Genomic DNA, 27,004 nt, shown 5'->3' with positions numbered 1-27,004 from the left:
ACATTTAGGTCATTGATCCATTTTGTAATTTTGTATATGGTGTGAGGTAGGAGTCCAGCTTCATTCTTTTACAAGTGAGTATCCAATTCTCCCAACTCCATTTGTTGAAAAGACTATTCTTTCCTCCATTTAATTGTCTGGTACTTTTGTCAAAAATCAGTTGCCTGTAAATGTGGTTTATTTCTGGATTATCAATTCTATTCCATTGACCTGTATGTCAATCTTTTTGCCAGTGTTGCACAGTCTTGACTGCTGTAGCCTTGCAGTAAGTTTTGAAATTAGGAAGTGTGAGTCCCTTAAATTTATTCCTTTTCAAGATTATTTTAGCTATCCAGCTCCTTTCCATATGAATTTTATGACCACTTTGTTGATTTCTGCAAAAGCTATCCAGGATTTTGATAGGGATTATATTGAGTATGTAGATCAATTTGGGGAGTATTACAAGCTACAGGCCCCAATTTTTTAAAAATATATTTGCCTAATGGCATGTTGACCAACTTAAATTTATGAAACTTTATAGTTTTATTCAGTCATTCATTCATTCTTTTAACACACTTTTAGTAAACACTTAGTATATTCAAGGCACTATGCAAGGAATTCCAGGATGAATAGGCTACAGTGATTCCCTTCAGAAATTCATATACATGTATGTGAATAGATGACATATTCACAAGTAATTGGAATACAAGGCAGTATAAAAATGCCATGTGAAATATGACATCTTTCATGTGGCATCAACTATGGCAGGGAAACTTCTTTGAAGAGAAGCATTCCATATACAGAGTGAGGAAGAGGAGCTATAAGCCCTTCCTAACCTAAGATTATAAAAATCCTTTTTCCCAATCTACTTTAGAGGGTTGTTCAATTCTTACAGGCCTATTTCATCATGCTGATAGAAAAGAAAGAGTGATAAACTGAGCTTCAGTGACTCTGTGCATGTTCAAGTTTGCTGCCTCATCTGATACTTGGAGGTAGTGCGGCAGGGGCGTGCTTCTAGTGCATTGAAGGCCAGCACAGACTTCCCTCTGGCTAAGGCCCCAGGAACAAGTTCCAAATTCTACCACTCATCCTTCACCTGCTGGAATAATGATTTGCACGTCACTGTGGCTCTTGCCACCCAGTTTGATCCTAAACCTTTCGGTCTGGGCGGATATTTAGAATCGATGTTAATTTAGGAGCACATATATGTATTCCAGTACTAAGATACGAACTAAAGCTGAAAGTGGACCAAAGAATAAACTGCTCACCCCGAAAGCCATGTAACCCACACTTGAATTTAACAGAAGAAGAAAAATAAATCCCTGCCATTTACTTTGAGCAAGGCAGTAGAAAGAATGTGGAAGACTCTTGAATCATCTATTCACTTCTCAGCTTGAGATGTATTTTTTTTTTTTACTAATCATATTCCTCTCCACCTCCCTCCTCTTTGCTGAGGGAAAGGGAAGGAATCAATACCCAGAACAACCATAACTGTTTTAGGTTGGGTGTGGGTGGGAGAATGGTTCCCCCTCCATGACGGGGCAGTTGACCTGCTGGGCTGTGGCAGTGCGCCACGCATACATTATGCAAATAGCCTGCGGTGCAGCCAGCAACCATGCACGAGGGCAGCAGAGTTACCCCCAGAGGAGCTCACGGTCCCCTCTGGAGAAGAACATTGCTCCACCCACGCTCACTGGCCAGCGTCTGTGTATCAAGGATTGAAAAAAGTGTGGCTAAGGGAGGTTTCTTCTTTTAGAATAAACGTTTATCCTCTTGGGTTAACATCCACTTAAATATCCACCCCAGTCCCTCAAACACAAGAGCACATGGCTGCTTCCAAATGAATCTGTATAAATTGCGTTGAAGGCAGAGGAAGCCTGGTGCCCCCGACACCTCCGCTTAAATTCTAGGCTTTGCAAGAGTTTTGTTGGTAACTGGGCCGTGGCTCTCTCTAGCCAGGGATAAAAAACATTCCTGAGGTGAGCGTGCCAATAATCAATCTTAAAACCCCTTCACCATCACTCAGTCAGAAGTGTTTTCCTGCCCTCTTCAGTCCATTTCCCTTGGTCTGTCCTTTCCTAACTTTACCCCCTCTTTAAGACAGTACTTGTGCTCACTGTAATCTGATTTCAGCTGCAAATGATGTTCTGATCTTGTCTTCATTTGAAATTTTGATACAATGATTCCCTCCAGATTTTGTTCACTGTGGATTTTTTTGCACTTATTTTTCTTTTTCAAAATGTTGCATTCAAATATTATTTGTCTTGATGACTGAATTTTTTGGCACTCTGTACATTCTGTTCCCAAAGCAAGTGACTCCATGGCCTTGCCCTAGTGCTGGCCCTGATCAGCAGGGTTACACTCAGGGATTGGACAACTGTTGCCCTCCCTCTGTCATGGCCCCAACAGCCAAAGCTCTTTGGAAGTACTAATATATCCATGAAAACATGAGGTTCTAATAATAAACTCCCTTGTACCAGAGTCAGTAGTGCTGGAACCCAGAAAGACAATAGCATGCCTACCTCTTCCTGCAGCTGTGTTTCTATGGAATCCTTCTAGAAATGTTCTGGAAAACATTTGAGTACAGCCTAAAGACACATTCTCTGTAACATTATTTCTTTGTTCTTGTATTGAGTTTTGCTGTGAGGTGCTCTTATAATAAGTATAAAATTCTAAAGTACAGTGAAGAGAATATCTTGAGGCACATATTATTTATTCTGAGATAGAAGTCTCCTGCTGGTATATGAACACTGATCAAGCAAAGTGGAAACACTATGGAAAATAAATGATGAAGCAAAGCTGACAAGCTTATTTTCAAAGCAAGAGATGTGGATCCTGTGATAACTTTCCACTATTGTGACTGTTTCTATTATTCCACATGATTGATGTGTGTTTAATGATTTTTATCTGATGTGTCCGGGAACTGGAGAAATGCAATTGCTTAGGTTAGTGTACGTGTCTTTCTTAACAAGTGAAGATGTTTTTATCCACAAATCGGAGATCTTGCTTTTCAACTTACGTTCTTCTTAGAGAATCACCTGGTGTGGCTCCTTCACCTTGAGAGATGCAGTCCAGTCACCAGGTTTGACCTAGCGGTGCCTGTGCTCCTAGTAACATCACATTTATGGGAAAGTTTTATGTGTGTGGTTTTGTTCACCTACTTATAATGCCATCTTGCAGTAGGTTCACAGGGGAGGAAAGTGGGGCAAAGAGAGGATAAATGAAATGTGTAGCTGTGCATTGAGTTGGAGGTGGGCTCAGACTACGTGCTCCAACCTTCTGAGTGTGTGGCCTGTGCTCTTAGCAAAATGGAAGATTTAATTAACTTTTGTGCTTAGATTATTAATATACCCACAAGCACATGAGGTTCCATCTATTTTATATGTTAATTATATCCCTCTTTAGTATCTTGGAGCACAAGCCATGTCTGAGAGCTCACACCTATCTTTCTATTTTTATCTGATTTCCACTCCCTTAATCCTACTAAGAGGTCCTCCCACGTTAAGAAGAATTCAAGGAGGAGAATGGGTCCTGGGCAGCAGAAGCCCTTTAAAGTGTTGGTGTTTAAACTGATTTTACCAGAGATGGGATAAGACACTCAACCTACAGGATCAGATTTGTCTTCAGCACATTTTTCTTCTATTATATTTGCTGTTGTTCCTTCCCTCTTATTTATTCTGATCTCTTCCTTTGGGGCATATGTTATTCATATTTGGAGATTCCTTCTATGCCTTTCATATCGAATGTCTTCTGAAATCATTTTTGTCTCTTTGTCCCTTCTGATTCTGGAACACATTTTCATCTGTGTCTTCCTACTCACTCCATTTATCTCCTACAGTTTCCATTGTGCCAGTTCTTCTTCTCATGTAAATGTAATCCTGTTATCATAGTTTGGTTTTCTCTTATTCTTTCCCTATCCCATTTACAGTTTCCTATTTATTTCTGCTTGCCTCCCAGCCAGAAAAGTTTTGTTGTGTTTTGTTTTGAAATCCCAGTCTGCTATCATCTCACCTCATATTTAGTTTACAAGTCCATATGCTCTTGATTTTTATTAAGAATCAAAGCAGGTACTTGTAAAATTATTTCTCATTTCTGCAAATGCTTGTGGTTCCCACAACACCTTTAGTTAAATCTCTTCTTCCATCTTATGAAAGCTTTTAATGGGCCCCATGATGTTTTGTCCTGTTACTCATATATGAATAAGAAAATGTGCATTAGGGAATTTCTCCAAACTGCATGCGTACATGTTCCAGGGTTCCTAGGTTGCTCTTAAATACCCTTTCTCAGATATTAAGCTAGAGGACTGACATATGTGGGTTCCTAGCCACCTGAGAAGTGGTGGGAAGAGAGGAGAGCTCCAAGGAACAAGCAACCCCCATGATAACCTCTGTACCTGCAGCAGCCTCCCCTGGTGCAGCCTCGGTGTTTGACTGGAGGCCTTGCTGTTCATGGACCTTCGACTCAGGGGCAGCCCTGGACTGGCCAGCCTTCTATGGGTGTGGCAGCCTGTTTTCTCAGGGGTTCTGCCCACACTTTTACTGCACCCACTACTCACTGCTTCCTGTGCTCGTGACATGAATCCAGGGCCTCCCAGAGGTACTAGAATGCCACTTAGCTCCAGGCTGCTAAATGGAACCCTAGCAGTGTGCTGCCCCAAGTAAGACATTCTGATGCAACCACATCAGGGTGAGATTTTGAGTAAGCATTTGGACACATAATCTTCTATCCAAATGGGCCCGTAAGAGTATAAAATCAGTGGTTCTCCATTACCAGCTAGAATCTGCACAAACATCCCTGAACCCAGTGCTGACTATGGTAGACTTTTATATTTGTTATTATTTCTTGAATTTCTGTGTTGCTGATTTTTCCCCCAAATATAAAACCCTTAGGGAATCAAGTCAGTACAAAGTTTCAGATGAGGGTGAGAATCTAGAGTTAGACTTTTGAGGTTAAACTCTGACTCCATCACTTACTAATTGTGTGACCATAAGAAATGTCCATGTACCTCAGTTTCCTTAGCTATAAAATGGGGAAAATAATACACCAAACTTAGTATTTTTAAACTTAGAATGAATTAGTTAATATACGTAAGGCTTTAGACTAGTGCCTGTCACTGGCTAATCACTCGATTAATTTTAGATAACATTATATTTTTTAAAGATTTTTATAAGTAGATAGATGTCCATTTTCTGGAAGAAATGTGAACACTCAGAAGATTATAAAAGAATTAAAGTCTACACTCCTAACCCTTCTAGAACTCATTCCCTTCCATCAGAAGCTAGGATAGAGCAATAAGTAGTTGGGGGCAATAAATCCTTTTTTAGGACTACCTGGTGCAATTCCTCTCACATATTGGACATGCAATAAACGTTAGCTTATTTAAAGGGTCTATCTATGTGATTCCAGGGCATCTTATATATTTCTGGACCACAGACCATTTCCATACGGCACAGGGCATCAGAGACCACATATCCTGACCAAAATGATTGAGAGATGCTGTTTTTAAAGAGACAGTGATAAGGGCTATAAACTGATTTATTCTAGACTACAGAGAAAGTATTAAGGTAGTTGTATTTAAATACTAAAATTATAAGTGACCAGCCCAAAGGCCACCTGGAGCATACATAAGGGCCACCAGTGGTCATCAGACCACACTTAGAGAACTGTTGGTTTATGTCTATTTATATATCCCAATAGTGAGCTTCCTTTTTAAAATGACACTGCTCTATCATTTTGTCATGGTCAGTTTGGGCTTCACTTATACACTGCCACATCCTTTTTCTGCTCTGGGGAGATACAGCAAGTTTAAAATTAGTTTTTTTGCTCTATTTCATTTTTAGAGTCATATAAAATACAGTTTATAAAGACTCAAGCATAAGCCAACAAATGCTTCTATTAATGCCATCAAGAAAACTGAATAACTCCTGAAAGCATAACATGAAAAAACAAATTTTTAATTGCCATTTCTCTAAGCTGTCTTCCTCCCTACCAAGTTCTATTCCTATTTCCCTATTTCTTTCCTTTGAGGCCCAGCTTTGAAATTGGCACTGAACAGTCAGAGTGGCCATTAAAGATTCCATTGGACTAAATGTGCCAAGCAAACATAAATGCCAAAGTCCTGAATAAACATACTGCCTGGAGCCTTGGGAATCAAGAAGGGATGATGCTTGTATAGGTCAGGGGCACTGGGCCTCCCAGCAGCCATCGACCACAGATGGATTCTGGATCTGAGCGACAATGCAGATTTCTGGAATTAAGATCCCCAGCCCTCTAGGCAGGAAGCCTGATCGGAAAGCTTGAAAAGCCAGCGTTCTGTAGGAAATAAATAAGGGACATTTTCTCCCCAAGTATTTCCTGTTTTAAAGAAGAAGTAACAGAACAACTAAATTTGCTGCCATCTCCTCAAGACTCTGATTTTTTTTTTGTTTAACATTAAAAACAGTTTTTAGGGAGCAAGCCCCAAAGAGGAGACCTATGGGGCTTCCCTGGTGGCGCAGTGGTTGAGAGTCTGCCTGCCAATGCAGGGGACACGGGTTCGCGCCCTGGTCTGGGAAGATCCCACATGCCGCGGAGCAACTGGGCCCGTGAGCCACAATTACTGAGCCTGCGCGTCTGGAGCCTGTGCTCCCAACGAGAGGCCGTGATAGTGAGAGAGCCGCGCACCGCGATGAGGAGTGGCCCCCGCTTGCCGCAAATGGAGAAAGCCCTCACACAGAAATGAATACCCAACACAGCCATAAATAAATAAATAAATAAATAAATAAATAAATAAATAAAATTAAAAAAAAAAAAAAAGAGGAGACCTATGCTAACTGGAATTGTGGGAGGAAGATTTCTTCCTAACACTTAACTACTCTTAAGAGCACTGGAGGAGGAGTCAAGACCTATGATTTACTACGTTGAGTTCTCGGGCACTTCAGGAACCACGGCTGAGCCACATTTTTAAATCAGCAACATGAATTTTTTGACGGGATATATTAATAATTACCTTTAGGATCCTTTCTAGGTTTAGAGTCTTCTTTTGTTCTTTTGATGCATGATACTATTCCGCTAATGATTTCATACACTCTGAATTTGATAGTACAATAGTAAATAAGAAGGCAGTACAATATTAACATCAAACCAGTGTAAATCTTAACACTCTTTTGTCTTCTAAATCCATATCAATCATTATATTAGCACACAGCCCACCCTCTATTCTTACAGCACACTGAAGAAAAGATTGGAGATTTTATATGTATATATATGAATAAAATAGAATATATTCTAGTACATTGTGGGAGATTTTATATATATACAATGTGTATATATATATAATTTTATAATATATATAAAAACTGCGACAAAGCACTAGATTTCAAAGTATATAAAGACCTACAAATCAATAAGGAAAAAAGGACAAGCTTACAGAAAAATGGTCAAGACTTGAAGAGTCATATCACAGAAGAGGGGCAACTATGTCAACAATAAACATATGAAAAGATGCTTATCTTCTTTGGTAGCCAGGAAAATACAAATTAAAACCATGATGAGGAATACATAGATGAGCAAAGCTGAAAAGTGTCACGAGTTCAAGTGATGGTGAGGGTGTGGAGAAAGAGAAACGTTCATGCACCATAGGTGGGAAGATAAATTTGTATGACTCTGGAAAACAGTTCCACATCATATAGTAAAGACGAAGCCTGTGATATAGCACTATGACCCAGAAATGCGTGACATTTTTTCCAAGGCACATGAACAAGAATGCTCATAGCATGCTCATAATAACCCCAGTCTGGAAACAACACAAATGTTAACCAACAGTAGCATGGGTTGTCTTTATACACTGGAATACTATACTGCAAAGCAAATGAAAAGGCTCTAACTAACCAACATGAATAAATCACAATACTGAGTAAATGAATATTTATAGTATGGTTCCCTTGATATAAAGTTCAAAAATAGGACAAATAAGACTATATTATTTAAGGATGGGTATAGTAGTAGTAAAACTGTTTTAAAGAAGAAGTAACAGAAAAACTAAATTTGCTGCATCTCCTCAAGACTCTTGATTTTTTTTTTGTTTAAAATTAAAAACAGTTTTTAGAGAGCAAGCCCCAAAGAGGAGACCTATGCTAACTGGAATTGTGGGAGGAAGGTTTCTTCCTAACACTTAACAACTCTTAAGAGCACTGGAGGAGGAGTCAAGACCTACGATTTACTACTTTGAGTTCTCGGGCACTTCAGGAACCATGGCTGAACCGTAAAGAAAACCAAGGAAAGTAATATCATAAAAGTTATTATAGTGAAGGAGAGAGGATGTTATGATGAGGAAAGTGCAGAGAGAAGGGGTTTCAGGTGGGTTATGCTTTGTATTTCTGTTCTGGGTGATAGTGGCGTGGATATTCTCTTTATAACCACTTTGTTAAACCCTAGTTTTAAATTTTGTTTTTCTGAATGTACGTTATATTTCACAGTTGCAGAATTTAAAGTTTAAAAGAAAGAAATTTTTTAAAAAGACTAGCAGGTTGATGTCTGAACATTAGAATCTCTACTGAGGAATCAAATGCTTGGTTGGAGTGAAAATGACAGACATTTGGGAGTCAAAGTGTGATGTAGCAAGATTCCAAAATTAGGAAACTAACTTCTAAGATTAGGAGCATATTCATTTCCCAGAACAAGGCAAACTATGAGCCAAAAACATTCCTTTTTTAAAATTTTACTTTCATTTTCTTTGGGAAGGAATTCAGAGATCTAAACTGGCTCTACATGTAAAACTGTACCGAGAGTGACTGCTCACCTTGGTTGAAATGGTTAAACAAGTTATAAGTATTAACGTAATGAGTAACTTCTCTGAAAAAGTCTGTGAAGCCAGTAATAATGCCAGAGAATCAACTGAATGGGTCTTCAAAGAGTGAAGGGCTCACTCTCTTCAATTCCTACATATGATTCACCCATCTGAACACATACATACATCCCTAGCTTGTTAGTTCTTTTAAATTTTTCATCAACAATCTATTATGTCGACTAGTTTACCTAATTCCTCTGTGCTCCTATTTAATCTATCTCCACAGAAAATGGAAATGGACAAGATATATATGACTTCATATATATATATATATATGACTTCAGTTTCTTTCAATAATAATGCAGTATCCTCAGCCTTAGCTACTTGAGCTTAAACAGTCCCAGTTTTTGACCGGGTCCCTGTAAATCTCAGCAGTTGTAGGACTTCTTATAGTTCTCCAATTCGTTTTTGGGTTCACTTCCTGCCAATCTTTGTAACATCTATAACCATAAGGTGGATGTTTATTTTCTCTTTACAAAGATTGCCTATTAAATTTAAAAAATTTTAAATGTGAACTGCTCAAAAAAAATAAACACAGAGGTCATTCATTACCAAAAATCCTTATTTGAGAATGGATTTGTCATGCTATGCAAACTGCTGATCACCCAGCACATGCAGGTGATGATTCTGTCATGTGGCCCCGTGGAGAGTAACACCACGTGTAGACAAAACATCATTTCTTTACTAAAAATATGGGAGTGGGGGCAGAAAAAGGGAAAAAACAGCAGCTAAAACTTTGCTTCAGATGGCTGCAATTTAAAATGTTTGTTTCCTAATAATTTATCCAGAGTTATGGGAATACTTTCTTTCTAACCCTAAATCTAGACTATGTGTTTTTCATTACATGATTTAAGCACCTTTGTTACGCTTTCTCAGTTGCGTCCTGGAGTTCAACTTTGACACCTCACCAGCACACATTCTTTTGCTCAAGCTTCGTACATGACGTTCTCAGGAATATTTTCCGTACTTGAGGACAGACCATTAGAACATGTTATTTTCCTTTGGACTCACCAAGAGAATCATTTTCCTTAACATGGTTTCACCCTGAGATCTGAGGCCACCCAGTGTGGAAGTGACAAGGATTCTAGAGTTTTGCTGTCTCTACTCCCCTCCCCTTGAGCCTATGCCTGAAGTTGGATAAGAATGTCTATGCCAAGGGGGCAAGATGTGCGGGCAGAGAGGTGGGGAGGAGGCCCGTAAAGGGAGCTGTTCTGCTCCTTTCCTCCCCCTGGTCCTCATGCTGTAACACAGGACAGGGCACACAGTCACCACATCCTGCCAGAAGGGCTAGAGCACAAAGTCAGCCCTTTCTTCCTATTTCCTAACATGTAGAACACCTGAGTGTATGGTAGTCAGAAAACTGTTTCTATTTCATCCAATTATTTACTCCTTTAAAATATAGAAAAAGAGAGATCAAAGTGTCTTTTCTGAAGCCTCCGCCAGTTTTCTGCTCATCCGTATCCTGACCTAGTTGGGTTGAATAACTACAGTGCAAAGTTATTCTTTCACTCTGGCCGCAACAGAGGGGTAAATTGTTAACAAAATACCAGGTGAGTCCATAATTGCTGACATTCTTGGGTCTCTATGATGTAAATTGAGGCCACTGTGTAATCAAGAGCCTGATGTGATGGCTATAAACAGGGTTGAAATGCCATCAGTACATCCAGTCTTCCCATCCAGATCTTCGTTTGAGTTACTGAAATTTCTTTCAGCTACCCTTCCTACCAATCACCTACAGTGTATTTTCTCTCTGGACACAAGTGAAAGTTGGCTATGGCAACCACAGTTTACCATGCACATTCTAGTTGCATTTTATGTTGTGGATTTCACATGTCAGTCTAAGGAGTTAAGTTTCTTCAGAAAAGTCTCTTTTCTCGTTGACTAAAACTCAGGAATCCCCAGTGCAATAATAAGAAAGTTCATGCGGGCAGCCTTTCATGATTAGCTCACTCGTGTTGGACAGGACGAAAGGAAAATTTCCCCCTGCGTGTGCAGGGTGGATTGTGTCTCTCCAGCAGCCAGTGTCTGCAATTGTGATGTGCTGAAACTAAAGGAATCATAAGAAATACATTCTGGAAGACAGAATGAAGGCAAGGCAAGGAGAGGGAGTTCGAGATGAAAAAGAGAGAGGGGCTCTTATTTCAGGGTGTCAGGAGACAGAGCCTCCATAAAGTCTGATGAGGAAACCCTGCCGAAGAGGGGCAGAATATGAATTTGGCCAATGGTGGGGCACTTCTTCAGACGGGTGCAATCTGGGCTTCTGAAGGGATGCTCTGAATTCAGGGCATTTCGCAAGACCATTGAAAATGCTTAGTAATTGTTTGCAGCTGCTCTTCAGCCATTTCCTTTACATTCCATGGCCTGGGAGACAGAAAGAACAAATTCTTTATGCCCGGTTTTGTGGATCATAGTGTTAGCTGTAAATCCACTGTAGTCTATAAAATATTGTTTTTATTTCATTGTTTCCACTTCATGCCAAATCATAAAATTTTTAAAAATAAAATAAAATGAAAGGAAGAAACAAATAAAAACAACAGAAAGGCTCTTTCAAGGAAATTGCCCTTCATACACAGTAAAAGTTCAGTGATTCAGATCTGTCTAGATTAGTGAAAAGTCTGGATTGCAGGCTATAGAGTTTCAACATTTAGGTTCTTACACATAGAGATAGGTGCACGTGTGTGTATCGGGGCATTTCTTTTCTAGGGTAACATAGACAGCCTAGCGTGTGGACCGTGCTGGACGGAACACTGGGACCCCTAACAGTCTCTGGGCTTCAGGCAAAGTTCCCTGAAATGAGAGATTGGGACAAGGCAAGCTGGCAGATACGTGGTATGTGCCAAGTAACCTTCCATCCTTCTCCCATGGCCAATTTTACTAATCTGTCTCAGTTAACTTTCTATTAGGCCCAGAAGCAGCCTCAGAATGTGTCTTAGCATAGAGTTCCAGGAAACATTCATCAATCTCTCAGCCTCAGCATACACCATTAAGTCTAGGATGGTACTAAGATGATTTCAAAGATTCTTGGAGCACTGTAATTCCAAAATGCAGATAGAGCTCCTGAAGGAACCCACTTTAAGGAATGCAAAAACATAACTAATATATGGTTTATGATATACAAACCCTTTCCAAGTTGCTTTGCACCTACTTAAAACATCAGCTAACTTCATAGAATACAGTAGTTCTCACCAGCCTAAAGGGAAGGGGTGGCGAGGAGAAGGAGAAGGCTGGCGGTTGGAATCATCTAGGGAGACTTTTAAAAATACCCAAACCTGGGTCCATTATCTTTGCTTAAGTCTGCGATGGAGGCAGGAGAATATTCTTGCTTAAAAATCTGTTTGTTAAGTTTTGAAACAGACTCCTGTCCAAAGAGCATTTTCTGGAGTCTTGTTTATATGATTTATTTCTTTAGACCATCTATTATTTCCAGAAAAAGCAATGGTAGATGTTATGTCAGCCCCTACTTAAATTAAATTTACACATTTCCAATGAGTACAGTGCAAATAAAATGATTTTACCATTGATTGAATTTGCAGCTTTATTTCTGGACCAAAGACATTGAATTTTTCAGATAATGGTGTCTACTCAACCCTTCCAGTTTTTCAGGCCAAAAACCCTGGAGTCATTCTCAGCTCTTCTCTTTCTTTCACAGACCTCATCCAATATATTCAGCCAATTCTGTCGGCCCTTGCTGCTTCTCACCACCTCCTTTGCTAGAGCCTTGTGCAGATTATTCCGATATCTTCCTAGCTGGTTTCCTGCTTCAGTCCTCGTTCCCCAGTGTCTATTCTCCACCCAGGACAGAGTGATCCCAATAAAACTGAAGTTGGATCATGCCATTCCTCTGTTTAGAAACCTCCAAGTGCCCTCGCAGCTTAGTCCCATTCACACCCAAAGTCATCGGAATGGCCTGCCAGACCCTGTAACTCCTGACACTCCCCCTTTCCATCCTTTACTCCTTTACTCCCTCCTTTGTCCACTCAACCCTGGACAGTTTGTTCCTAAATTTGTATGTATCCTTCTACTGAAAGTCTTTGCACATGCTGTTCCCTTTTCTTGGAAGGCAAATCTCCCAGATACCCGTATGACTCTCTCCCTCATCTCTTTCAAGCCTTGAATCAAATGTCATGTTATCAGGGAGCACCTTGCTAATCACCACTCTCATTAAAATTGTAACCCTACTCCCCATCCTGCTTTCCTGTTTTAATTTGCTTTATAGAATGTATCACCATATAACATAATAGGCAGTTTAATTACTTATTTTGTCAGCTCCACGAAGGCAGGGGTTTTGGTCTGCTTTGCTCACTTCTCTATCCCTAACATGTAGAATAGTGCCTGGCACATAGAAGATGCTCAATAGATATTTGCCTAATCGAAATAAAAGAATGGATCAGCCAATAGACAATATGATTCAGTGATTGGAGGAAACAACATTAATAAGCAATGAATAATTGGGCCAAGGTTTTCTGGGAATTTCCATATTCGGTTTCCCCCACCATAAAATCGACTAATCATTCCTCCCTTTCACCAGGTCACAAAGTTGCAGTTAGAACAAACAGGGATTTATTTTAACACTTTGGAAGAAATGTTCTGTCTTATCTAATATTCAGGAAATAATTATGCAATTTGCTATTTTGTGTCATTTACCTCTTCTTTTCTTTCCCTGCACTATTTCACTTAGCAATTTCATAAAACATCAATAGTTAAAGAAGGGATAAAAGTAAGTTTCAAGCAAATCCATTCAGTTACTTACTCATTTCTTCGTAACTGAGGAGAAGAAAGTTCAAAATACTAATTTAAAACAGACATGGAGATTATCTGTTTAATATAATCTCCATTCTCTTTAGATAGAGTCATCATATTTTACAAATAAAATATGTTAGACTTCAAAAATAACTTGGGGAGAGTTTCTAGATATAAAAGGCAATCTAGAATAAACAGTATGACCCCAAAATATTTGAATTTGCCAATAATAATGGCTAATATTTATGAGCATTTTCTAGACAGCCATTATACTACAACTTTGCATGCATAATCTTATTTTATCCTCAAACTCTAAAATGGAAGAACATATGAAAAAAAATTGAGGCTTCAAAGTGTAAAACATCTTACCTAAGTTCACACAGCTTAGTGGGTGGCAGAGCTGTGATTCAAATTTCAGTCCATCCAAATCCAAAGACAACATTTGTAAGAGCTTCACTTTTCTAAGACAGTGGTTTATGGGGATGGTAAGATAAAATATTTCAAATGAGGATAGTTCTATAAAAATTGGGTCATAAGCTTAGGGCATTTTACATTATCCTGAATTTCTAAGTGTTGACTGTAAAAACAAAAGTTATTATCCTAAAAAGTCAGAAGGAGAAAAACTGCTGATAGTACCACAGGGTGACTTTCCCCCAGGAACCACAAAGTACTTTCACAAGACATACCAACCAAAAAGGCATTCACAGCATAAAATAAAATGGGGATTTGGCATTCGTCCAGATAATTGGATCAATGGAATACAAACTGGATGACTCAGCTCTCAGAGTAATTTTTTTATTTTTCATTTTGAATTATTCAACTTATCTGTCTCAAGAGATCAATGAATTGAAGCTGGGACTACAATGTCACCTCCTGATTTCCTGTCTGGACCATAACGTATTTCCAAGTGAAGGCATTTTGTCAAATTAGCACATCAAGAGATGTCTTTAGTAAGTCTGTCATTTTAAATTATATGCCTATTCCTCTGCTTATTTTGGAAAGAGAATGAGGTATCGGACCTTGCAGAGAGAAAGGAGAAGAGTTGAAGCATACATATGTGGTGTATGGTGTGGTGTGGGGTGTGTGTGTGTGTGTGTGTGTAGAGTTTTCCTGGCAACTCATGGCATATCAGAAGTGAGTGTGTAATGGGGTAGGGGTGCTATATGGGGGATCCTAGTTCCTGCCATCCTGTTATTTCCCAACAAGGTCTTAGGAATTCCTACGATCTTCAAATACATTCTCTACCAAAACACACACCACAAAAGCAATCATCATTACCTTCATTAAGTCTAAAGTTCTTGTTTTCTTTCCCTTTATAGATGATTTATGTGACCATTTTCTGGATATTGTGAAGCTATTTGTTGCTATAAAATGTTAAAAAGGACTTTCTCCCTATTTAATATATTTTTCTATTTAGAACTTTTCAATCATTCAGTTATATCCCAGTAAACCTCTCACATGAAAAGATAGAAAACAGAGACTGTGAATCAGTATAATTTCATGAGTGGAAGATGAGGAATCTTGGTGAATCTAAGAGAAGGTCCATAGAAAATCAAGGAAGTGTTGGGAAAAGAAATGAGTTGTGATGACAGATCACTCATGGGCTACTCGATACTGGCCCATGTGCCATCTTTGGATCATGAGCTAAACAACATGACTTCTGCCACAAAGGGAGCTGTCTAAATGTAATGTGTGCCCAAGGCTTTGACCTTGAATTAAAACTTTTACTTCTTTTAATGTATAAATGATTATGCTGAACATTAGCCAAGAAAAATTAAATACACAGAATGACCTCATATTTAAGAAACACTTGACATTACAGAAATAAATCATCTTAGAATTAACTAGGATGAGAACATATGATATCTTACTAATGAAGAAAATACAGCCTCCATTTAGGGGAAAGCAAATGTTCTAATTAACACTATTAAAAAAAAAAGAAAGAAACTACTAGCTTAGAAAAAAATTTACTATATTTACTGGAACTGTCTTTGTAACTAAGGCGAAAAGTATGCAGTAGGCAGGTCTTCAGTTTCAAATGTCCTTTCTGAGTTCTGCTTCAGAGTGGAATGAATCAGGTGGAAGGACTTCCATGGAGGGCTAGGTCAAAGCAGAGATGTGCCACTAATGGGGGCTTTGTAGATGCAACCAGAGATTCCATGGTGATTAAAAATACAGCCTCTGGTGCTATACTGCCCAGGTTCAAAACCAAGTTGTGCTACTTACTAGCTGTGCTATACTCAGAGATATTATTTAATTATTTAACATCTAAACTGTACCTCAGCTTTTTCTTCTAGAAAATAGAGATAAAAATGAAGCCTTCTTCATGGGGTTCTCAGGAGGGTCAAAAAAGTTAACTTATATAAAGCACTTGGAACTGTGCCTTGCACAAGGTCAATGCCATATAGTATTAGCTACTGTTATTTTTACTGTTACAGGTGAATAGAGAAACAAAAAGAAAGCTGGAAACATCACTGTTATATGTGAATCACTCCTATGGCAGGAGATGAAGTAAGTCAAGATGACAAATCATAGGGTGGTACGTAGCACAAGATAGATGATTAATAAATATATGTTGAATGAATATATTAATAAGTGAGGGTCCCATTTGTAGGCCAAGAAGATTTAAAGCTAATCTGTACGAATATGAGAACAGCAAAGAAAACAGAAGCAAACTAAGATGGCCAAGACTTGGTTTCATTGTCAGCTCTGTACACCTGGAGTGAACCAGATAGCTTAAAGGAACAGGGCTAGACTGCTGCCAAAAAAAAAAAAAGGAATACGTATTACTAACCTGAGTCACTCACTGTTTTAAAAACTTGTGCTTTGATTTAAGTAATTCTTTTTCTTCTACTCCATTCTCAGTGATTTGATGCATTTAAGAAGTCTCAGTAGTAATGCAAAATGACACTGCAATTCACTGGATAATTTCGGTACAATAACAAATAAGGAAATGTGACTAATCTGCCTTTGTCTTATCTTTTTCCTGTAGTAATGAACCAGCTATTTTGGGATGGTTGAATATTGTTTTCCCTTCCCATACACTCCCTTTCCTAAAGTTTTGTTCGTCAAAAGAAGTGTATTCTAACTACTTCATTCACAACATGCATTTTACCAGCTTCTGACAGAATTCCCTCTTGTACTCTAAAATAGTTTTTTCCTAGAACTCTGTACCAAAAAGACTTTACTGTGTAATGGTTAACATTTTCAAGGTTCCATCTAGTCATTACCATGGCCTGGACAAGTCAAATAAAAAGTAAAGAGAATGGCATAACCATCTAGGAACAGTCCAGAATGTCCATTTTACTATGTTGGGTCTTAGTCCACTGGCCAGCAGTGTAGGCAGGGGTTACACTCTTCAGGTTATCAACATGAATTCAGATAAGTTAAATAGAATGATGAGGGATTGGGGAATCATGATGTTGACAGTACCCAGGATCTCCAGGACTCAGATGCAGTACAGAAGAAGCAAATACTTTAACTGCAGATTAAATTAAATGCAGATTTAATTGGCATGTGGTGTCTTGGATAGTCTACAGGGCAGCATAGTGGGCTTTAGTCAAATGAGTCAGGAAGCAGAGCCTGGCTTGGAGCAGCTCAGTGTCTCCAGGCAAGAATTGTACTGCAGCTTCCAGAAGTCTCTGCTGCCTTTTCTCTTAGGACAACTGAGGCATCCCTGCTCAGTCTTCTTATTCCTGGCCAGGCTTTTGGGCTTAGAAGATCTTCTGTCTATTCTGAATAGGTGGCCTCACCTTCTCTATCTTTTGGCAGGTGCATTCCCTGAAAAAAGCATAGGGGATTTGCAAGAGAAATTTAAACATTTGGGGAAAAAGGTCTTGTGTCACAGAATCCCACTCCTGCTGCTACTGCAGCCAAGTAATATCCTAAGAAAGGTCAACAGTTATGAAAACAAAATTAATTTTAATATTAAAAGGTAAACATCTGCTTTATAATAGTTTGGGATTTTTGATCAAGGGTAGAAATAATAAAGTATGAAATTTTAAAAAATTGGATGTAACTATTTTGCAAGTCAAATGAATGTCAACCAGAAAGTCTCAGAATGGGAAGTTTGGGGTCTGATTTGTCTCAGTTCAGTGGTTCACCATCCTGGCTACATATTAGGATTGACTGAATGGCTTTTAAGAAATTTACTCTTCAGATAAGTTAAATCAGAATCTCTGGGAGAGGAACCCCCAACACTGGTATTGTTAAAAGTGCCCCAGGTGATTCAGCATGTGTTCAGAATGGAAACCCACTGGTAGAAATTATCCTGATTCGTTAGTTGCCTTGACTAGAGGTTCCCAAACATGGCTGTTTAAATGCTGTTGAAAACAGATTCCTAAGTACAGAAGGATTGAATCAAAGTCTTTAAGAGTGGGAGTGGGTGAAGGAGGGGTTTGGGGGTGTGGTGACATGGTGATAAGAGGCAGAAATCTGTATTTTAACAGTACTTTATGGGAAGTCACTTCATTTTACCATCACAACTCTTAGGAACAATTCTGATTTCATGTTTTGGTTTGCTTAAATGAGTAATCTACTAAGTCATACCACTTGGTTCAGACTGTTTTCAGTCTTATTGAGAATATTACCTTGACTTTGCTTGATACAACACAATTCAAGATTAACTTTCCAGATGGCTTTTCTCTGTCAACTTTTTACAAGATAACGAGACTGCTTTGATAAAGACTGCCCTTATAAATCTGTGTGTTGTGCTTTTGGAATTCCTTGCTGGATATGCTCTGTGAACACTCATGCCACATGTTATGATGAACCAGGAAGGAAACAAAAATTTCGGGTTTTTAAAAACTGAGCTTCATTATAGATTCTTACCATAATACATCCCCCTACCTTTCTAGTCTCTCCCCCTGGACTGACTCTTCTGAAAGTTTCCCTTTAGCAAACATTAAAGACCACCCTGCTCTCCTAAAGGACCTCCAATGCTGGAGTGTCATTCACTGAACCACTGCTGGAGCAGAATGTTGACTTCCTGATTTCCAAACGTGCCTATTTCCATTGGCCAGCAATATTTTATTCTTTGTGGTTTCCCAGGCCTCTCAATTGACTTTTTCTCTATAATGGAAAAAGTAGAAAGACACCCTCTCTGCATTTTTCTCCAGTTCTACTATGACCAAGCACACTTCCTTTTCAGAGGGGAGGTTTATCCACTGGCAGAAAAGTCCACTTTCCCTCTCGCCGCTGACTTCCTCTACGTGGAGCTAATGGATTTTAAACTCTGGGATTTAGGTGGTCACCCATGCTGCCTTACTTTGTTCTGAGGCTCTCAGAATGCAATTATAGCTAAGAGTTAACCTAGTACTGCAGAAAGGAGAAAATCTGCAAGGGCTGGGCAGAAAGTAGCTGTTTTATAAACACTCTTCAACAAATACCTTTGACTTGACCTCCGTCTTATCAAACAGCAAAAACAGACCTGTGGCAGACAGTCCTGAGGCCATAAATTCAAGAAAGACTTGCCTCTTAACCCAGTAGAAGAGAAATTTTGTTTATCACAGAAAACTTTTTTTAGTTCTTAATATACAAACTTTCTATTAGAAGATTGGGCCTAGATTAGTGATGAAGGCTGCCTACATTGACCAAAAGCCCTTGAAAATAGCTCAAGTTTACACTTCAGTCAACCACTGAATATAACCATAGTCAATCCAGTTTCCTCACATAAAAAAGAAATGTTGGTAAATGGAACTTTTCAGGGAAAATTGAGATCAGAGTGAGTAAGGTCAAATGGAAGAAGGTATTGAATACTGACAATCTTCCAGGAACTCAGTTTGTACTCATAGAGAACAGACATACAAAAATGAGGAAGTGATGGAGAGAAGCATTGCATCCCCAAAACATTCATTTTATAGTGCATCCACCACAGGACAAAGCAAAACAAAATAAAACAAAACAAAACAAAAAAAATTGAGTTATGTCCTTAAAAATATTACAGTCTTTGTAAGAAGATAAGGCAGACACCATGAAAGGTGAAATAAGAATGCAGTGTAGTATTTGACTAGATTCTAAGAAATTGGAAAAGAGAGCAAATGTTGTAATGGTTCAGAGTTTCTTCTTGGTAGGGTGTTGTCTTGAACCAAGTAGGATACAGCTGGGCCTTCAAAGACAGGTAAGAACTCTAAATAAGGAACTGATTATACCAAAAAAAAAAAAAATTTAAATGACTATAACAATCATCATAATCTTACACTCACTTGAAATAAAGAATAATAAAGAATTTGTTGGGCTTCCCTGGTGGCGCAGTGGTTGAGAATCTGCCTGCCAATGCAGGGGACACGGGTTTGAGCCCTGGTCTGGGAAGATCCCACATGCCGCGGAGCAACTAGGCCCGTGAGCCACAACTACTGAGCCTGCGCGTCTGGAGCCTGTGCCCCGCAACAAGAGAGGCCGCGATAGTGAGAGGCCCGTGCACCGCAATGAAGAGTGGCCCCCGCTTGTCGCAACTGGAGAAAGCCCTCGCACAGAGACGAAGACCCAACACAGCCAGAAAAATAAATTAAAAAAAAATTACATTAAAAAAAAAAAAGCCTCATTTAAAAAAAAAAAAAGAATTTTGTTTATTCATATGTAGCTGTTTTGAATTATTTTATCTTCATACAGCACATGTAAGCTGGGTCTAGAAGCTCTCTCAGATTCCATGCAGATCTGAGAGAGTCTTGGATTCCACTGACATCACTGTTGATCCAAAGGACAAAGCTTAACTTTAATTAAAACCCTCTGAGTCTGTATATCAAGTCACTCAAGACAACAGGTCTCATTACATGATATTGACCATTATCACCAAACTTGATCCCCACTTATTCACCAAGCTGAATTCGAAGTAATGGGAAAAATTAAATCTGTTCTCAAAGGAAAATATTTTACCACTAATGAGGTTATTCAAAGAAACATATGGCAGGTTACAAAAATAATTGCATAAAAAGGAATTCCAAAGTGGTTTCAGGCTGTGGCATCACTGCTGAAATAATACATCCTCTTATGATGAGTACGTGAAGCAAATGCCCTTCTTTGGATCAATGACCATCATTTTTTAAAAATTCAGGCCTATTTCTCTTCAGTCATACCTCATGCAAATGATGTGATTTCAAGGCTTTCTTGGACTCTCCAATTTTCCATTTAATTTGGGGTTGAGGGAGATTGGACTGAATCACTCCTTGTTGCTTATCTTGAGCCCACAGAATGGAGGCAGGGAGCAGCATGGTGGAAAGGGCCTAAGCCTTGGAGTCAGACTGACTGTTTCAACCTGGGCTCTACCACCTATTAACTGTGTGGCCTTGGATAAGTCACTTAACCTGTCTGATCCTCAGATACCCTATCAGAAAATAGGGATGATATATACTACATAACAAGGACCTTATAAAGGTAGATTCTCAATACACAGGAGTAATGATCGTGGTATCATCATTAATATTTACTTGTATTATTATTTCTGATGTGATTCTGGATGAATCATTATCTCTTTCCAGGTTTCAAATGCCCTGGTTGTGCCTGAGTGGGATGTTATGACAATCTTTTCACTTAATTCCAGTTCTAAGATTTTATGAAGGAAATCACATCTGCCACCAACCTAAACCACAAACACAAGCTAGGAATTTCTGCTGAGAAGTAGTTCTACTTCTGCATTAATGGAAATTTCACAATTTACTTAAAGAAGACAGAGCAGTGGAGGCAGAGTGTTTGCTAGCTACATATTTCTCCAAAACACACTCTCCAAACTGGGTTCTGGGCGAAAACCCAGTTTAGGCAAGGGGAAGAATACCATCTGTTGGAAACAGGAAAACAGCCCTGATGTTTTCCATAGGACTTATTTATACAATATTCACATTATTTTTAGTGAACTTCTCACACAAGACTGTACATAAATCAGGATGCTGTGGCCAGGGAAAAAGAGACAGACAGGCCTGGAAGCAAGGAGGCCCTGCTTTGATTCCAGCTCTCCCCTCTCCTAACTGTGTGACCTGAGCATCCCTTGTCTTATCATCAGGAATAAGAACTTCCACATTTAGGGGTGCTGTGCGTTGGCATTGCAGCAGGCCTGGAACATAGCGACTCAGTCCCAATGATCTTCTCTTCCCCATCCACAGGAACAGGCATGCCACTGTAGTCTTCTTAGTCAAGAAAACTGCCAGCTCTAGATGGTCAGATAATAGGTGTTCAATAATCATTTGCTGGGTTGAATTGGACACACATTCTTTCAGGAGTCAGTTGACTTCCAGAGAAAACTGCAAAATTCATTTTTTTAATGATGACCGAAATAGTGATCTGCCAACATTTTATCCCACATCTAGAATCAGGCTGATTTAAAAGCAACATTTCCCAAAATGTATGGACAAGAGCTCTTGGAAAAAGGAGTCCAGCTGTCAAATGTTTTTGAGAAAGCTGGTGTTCTGAATATGTACTACCACCATCCCTCCACTCCTCCCACCCCTTCACCCTCTCCCCACCACACACACGGACTTTTAGGAATTCACAGTGTTAAATAACTGGTCAAGGGCTCTATAAAATGCTGCAGCAAGAAATTTGTTTTGCTGTGTTTAAGCCAGTAGCATTTGACCATGGAACCCTTAGAACTTAAATTGAGAAATACTGTTTTTTCAAGAAATGGAAAGGAAGTAACAAGTATGCATAATATGTTCAGATTTTGAAAGCCATTATAAAATATGTTTTAGAACTTCAGTTAGTGTGTGATTGGGCGCAATGTTTAGATATGAATAAGAAACTTTGAATAAAGCTTAAAAATAGAAAATTAATGTTCCCAGATACTTCAGATCTTTTTCCCCAAACAGGTATTATCATTTAATATCTGGAGGAATTATAGAGAGGAATGAGCTAGCGTTGATCAGTGAGCAATAAATATTCTGAAATAAATTAATAAAAAATGAATTTAACTTAATAAAATAAATTAACAAAAAATAAGTTAATAATAAAAATGTGACTAACATAACACCACAATTCATGAAATGACAAGACTAAGAAAAAAATAAATATTTTAAGATTTAATATGGTAGATAAATTTTAATGTATTTAGGTTTAAATCTCTAAAATTAATTCAAATTGAGCTCACATTATATTTCAGGTAGGGTGCTGGTTTCTAGAAACAGAACAGTGGGGAAAAATTCTTGCTTGCATGGAGGTTAAGAGATGTAAATCTAATAATAAAAATAGGCGTCAAGTTGTGCTTGCAATAAGTCCTGTGAAAGAAGACAGACTCGTGCTCTGATTTCCACTTTGGACAATGAGATCAGGAACCACACATGCCTCGCTTGCTATTGTATCCCAGGCCCTGGCACAGAGCCTGGCACAGAGAAGTTGCTCAGTAGGTATTTGTTGAATTATTTGAGCGAATGCATAAGTGAATAAATGAATGACTGTAGGAGGATATGACAGTCAGAGTTGTCAAGGAAGAGGACCCCTTAATGAAACTAACTTCTGAAGGTTGTTCATCGAGTAAAGAAGGGAGGGAAGGCTATGCCAGCGAATTCATGTGCAAGGGAGGAAGCATGGCACAGGAGGGCTGGGGTGGGTGTCATAAAGAGGAATGGAGTCATCCACGCAAGATGGCACCGGGAGCTAAGCAAGCAGGGGGGAGGAGGTTTTCTAAGACTAGGTGGGGATTTTGTTTTTGTCTTAAGGTCAAAGGGAAACCACTGAGTACCTTAAGCCAATGGGAAGTGTAACACAATCAGATTTGTATTTAAAATAGCTATTCTGCCTATTGAATCGGGGTGGGGCGGGAGGAGCAAAAGGAGCTGTAGGTGGGCTATCTGGGAAGCTAGTGCAATAGTGTGGGTAAGAGATGATGGTGACATGGATTAATGCAGTTCATGAGGGAGTGGAATGATTTGAGACAAATCTAGAAGGTAAAACCATAGATAGAAGGACAGAGAGAAAAGCAAAGAGAGGTATCAAGGAAGGCCCCTGGATTTATGGTCTGAATAACTGAAAAGATGGTGTGTCATTCACTGAGTTAGGAAATAATGTGAGGGCGGAGGGGCAGGGACTCATGGATTCAGTTACAATTATGGAATGAATGGTTGTGAATGAATAATTTAGGGCTAGAGCAAAAGAATCAGAATATATTTTTTTGCCTCATTCTTTCCTGTTTCATACATAATTAGTGAGCACTTCTTTTAGCCAAGGTTGTGGTAGTCATTGCTCCTTAAGGTCACTGGTCAGTGTGTGTCCCTGACTTTTTTAAAAAGCCACAAGAAAAATAAAAGTGTGTAACTATGTGTGGTGATAGATGTTAACTAAACTTATTGGGGTGATCATTTCACAATATGTACATGTATCAAATCATTACGTTGGACACCTTAAACTAAAACAAAGTTATATGTCAATTATACCTCAATAAAACTGGGGGCTGAAGGAGCCAATACAATGCTGGGCACATGAAAAATGATTTTAGGAGTACTGATACTTTCCCCATACAAAGACGAACAGAATCTCTCTCTAAATGTGATTTTAGCATCATTCTTCTTTTAGCATACCTTTTTAAGAAGCCCGTAAAGGACTGAAGAAATGACTGTAGAAATACAAATGAAATAATATGTTGTTGAGGGTTAGAGGTAATCCCCTAAAAGTTCACTCAAAATACTGAAAATGGAGGAAAGAAAAAATAAAGTCCAAAGAACAACTAATAAGAGAGTAATAATAGTGCCCTCTTCACAAGGTTGTTGTAAGGATTTTAATTGAGACGATTATGGGCCTATTGTATTTCCTGAATGTTAGCTGCTGGTATTATTAGTATTATTAAAGTCATCACATCAGGAGGTGGTTGAGACTAAAAGCACAAATTAGTTGAAGAGCGTTTTAGGTAACTTCCTAGTTGATGGCTTCACAGGTACTATAGTTCTCAAGGCGGATCAGAATGTTTGAGGCTAAGGCATATCACTGTGGTATATGATCATTGAGTTTAACCCATTAGGTAAATCTTATATTTTATGTTCATCATTTCTCATTAATCCATTCAGGCTGCCTGCCCAAATAGCAATGCTGATAAAACAGAATTGTACCAGTTTCTGGACACAGAGGACTCAAACTGTCATGACAGGCATCAACTCCACGTGAGAAAATTCAACTGCAGGACTATCATAAAAATATGTTTATGCTCAAACAGTTGCATGCTTCTATAATAATAAGACTTTTCCCCTCCAATTCTCTTCCAGTGAAATGCTTTTGTGTCCAACATCAGAGATGCATAAATTACCCGGATTTAAAAAGCATGTGGAGAGAAGATGATATACTCAATCGATCTCATTGAACATGCTGTGGATTTAAAGGGAACTCTGACTCTTTTTGATATGCAGTGTGCCCCATAGGTCCTTCTGGGACACAAGGGGGGAGAAAGTCCTTCAAAAATAATTTACTTATTGACGTCAGTTAGTCTGAAGGAGAACAATTAAGTGCTTTCAGTTCATTTTATCTCAAACACTTGTGCATTGAGAGTCAGCTATATGTCTGCCATTGTCCTAGGGGATGTGTAAGGGCAGGAAGTTTAAGAGTCAGTTCCTAGGCCCAATAAGTATATGACTGATTTGTCAGAAAAGTCACCCACACATGAACAACAGCAATGTGCAGGGTGCCATGTGACTGATTGTCAAAGTGGCATTCACAGGAGGTACCAAAGGAGGATAGAGATGGGAATGATTGGGGTTTGTGGAGGATATCATCTGAGGAATTTGATTTGGACCTTAGAGAGTGACTGGATTTGGATAAATCTAGAAGTTGGATAGCCATTCCTGGCCAAAGCAATAAGAACAAGCCTGGCAGCATGTGGCGGTGGAGGACTTGGCATCACTTTGTGCCTGCAGAAAATAATGGAAAATTGTAAAATAATATCCAATCAGTATAGTGGGGCAGGACCGTGGAAAGAGTTTGACAATCACCTGAGGAGACTGGAATGAGAGAGGGCAGTGCGCTGGAGGAATAAGGGTGTGAATACGCATATGGTTATATATGTGTATGTACATGTGTATTTATTTAACAGCTGGGGAAACTGTTGAAAGTTTCATTTCCAATATAACATCAGGTGATAATGCTAACGTATATATTATGTACCTGTAGCACGTAGCACTTAAATCTTGTCAACAGTGAAAGAATTCTGGTGTCAGAGTGTGTGTTCATCCTACTCTTCCAACCAGGAATTCATATCTAGCAATATATAGAAGGACAGTGAAAGAATTCTGGTGAATTCTGGTGTCAGAGTGAAAGAATTCTGGTGTCAGAGTGTGTGTTCATCCTACTCTTCCAACCAGGAACTCATATCTAGCAATATATAGAAGGACCCTTTGACTTGAAACTTTTGTAAGGTGATGAAAGAATTTACCTAAAATAATGACATCCACACTCTCAAATAAGAATTTTATGCACTTTAATTTTCTAATTATAAACAATGATGTAAAGAAAACCATCAATATGTTCTACTAAGCAACTAGTCATATAAGACTTGTCTACATGACTAGGGGCTATGGAAACAGATCTGATCTTGTCTGATGCTCTTCTGTGTGTACACAGTTATCTGCGCAATGTGATGTCTGGTTTGGGTTGTCTGGCTGGAATGTCCATTTCTTTCTTCAGGACCCTTATTCCTAAGTCTAGGTCATTCTTCATGCCACGGCTACTCTTTATTGATGAAATTCTTCATAAAGTTCTGCTTCCCTCAAATGCTGACTATACTTTGCTGCACTCTACTCTGTGTCTATAAGTGCCTTCTCCCTGGCAGCTGTGTTTCCTCTGGGAGGACAGTGGTCTTCTGTCTGCTGTCGCAAGCAACAGTCACTTCTTCTTGTAGTGAGAACTGAAACCAGAACCACCATATGCCATTTCCTGGACACTTTCTATTAAAGTCCCCTTCCCCTCACCCACAGAAGCTGTAGTTTAGTGGTTAGGAGCATGGGTTCTTGGATTTGAATGTCAGCACTGCTACTTATCAACCGCATGCTCTTGGACATTTAACATTTTTCTGTACATCAGCTTTCCTTTTTTTTTAGAATGGGATAATAATAGTGCCAACCCATAGAGTCATTGTGAAGATTAACTAAGTTAATGCGTGTAAAAGGTTTTAGAAGAGTGTTTGGCACATAACAAGTACTCAGTAAAGGTTGGATTCTTTTTCTTCTTCTTCTTCTTATATCTCCTTATGCCCCAATATCATGTGGATATCACTCAATCACTAACTTTCTCCACTCAAAATAGATTCTAACACTACAACCCATCAGCTAGTTGACACACCCCTGAACCTGTACTCTGGGGCAAACTGAAACAGTGTAAAGCAATGTAATTCCTACTGATGATCTTGTTATAGAGATGAGATTTTTGTGTACGAAAAAATTAAAAAGCAATACAAAATTGAGCACATTATGGGAGGTCAGGAAAGAGTGAGATAAAACAGGCTGAAATTGTAGTGTGAAGAATGGAGAATAAATATCAGGAAACATTTATGAACAG

At 38.9% G+C, this 27,004-nt stretch overlaps 1 protein-coding gene across 2 annotated transcripts in view; it reads left to right on the top strand.

Annotated features, from left to right (window-relative positions):
* The window catches only part of DAB2 (DAB adaptor protein 2), a 335,672-nt gene that overhangs the window by 219,452 nt on the left and 89,216 nt on the right, over positions 1 to 27,004 (top strand). The window lies entirely within an intron of this gene.

This window comes from Balaenoptera ricei, chromosome 3 (genome assembly GCF_028023285.1).
Source record: "Balaenoptera ricei isolate mBalRic1 chromosome 3, mBalRic1.hap2, whole genome shotgun sequence".
Taxonomy (NCBI): Eukaryota; Metazoa; Chordata; class Mammalia; order Artiodactyla; family Balaenopteridae; genus Balaenoptera; species Balaenoptera ricei.
Note: the sequence above shows the minus strand (reverse complement) of the source record. Positions and strands in the feature narration are given on the sequence as shown.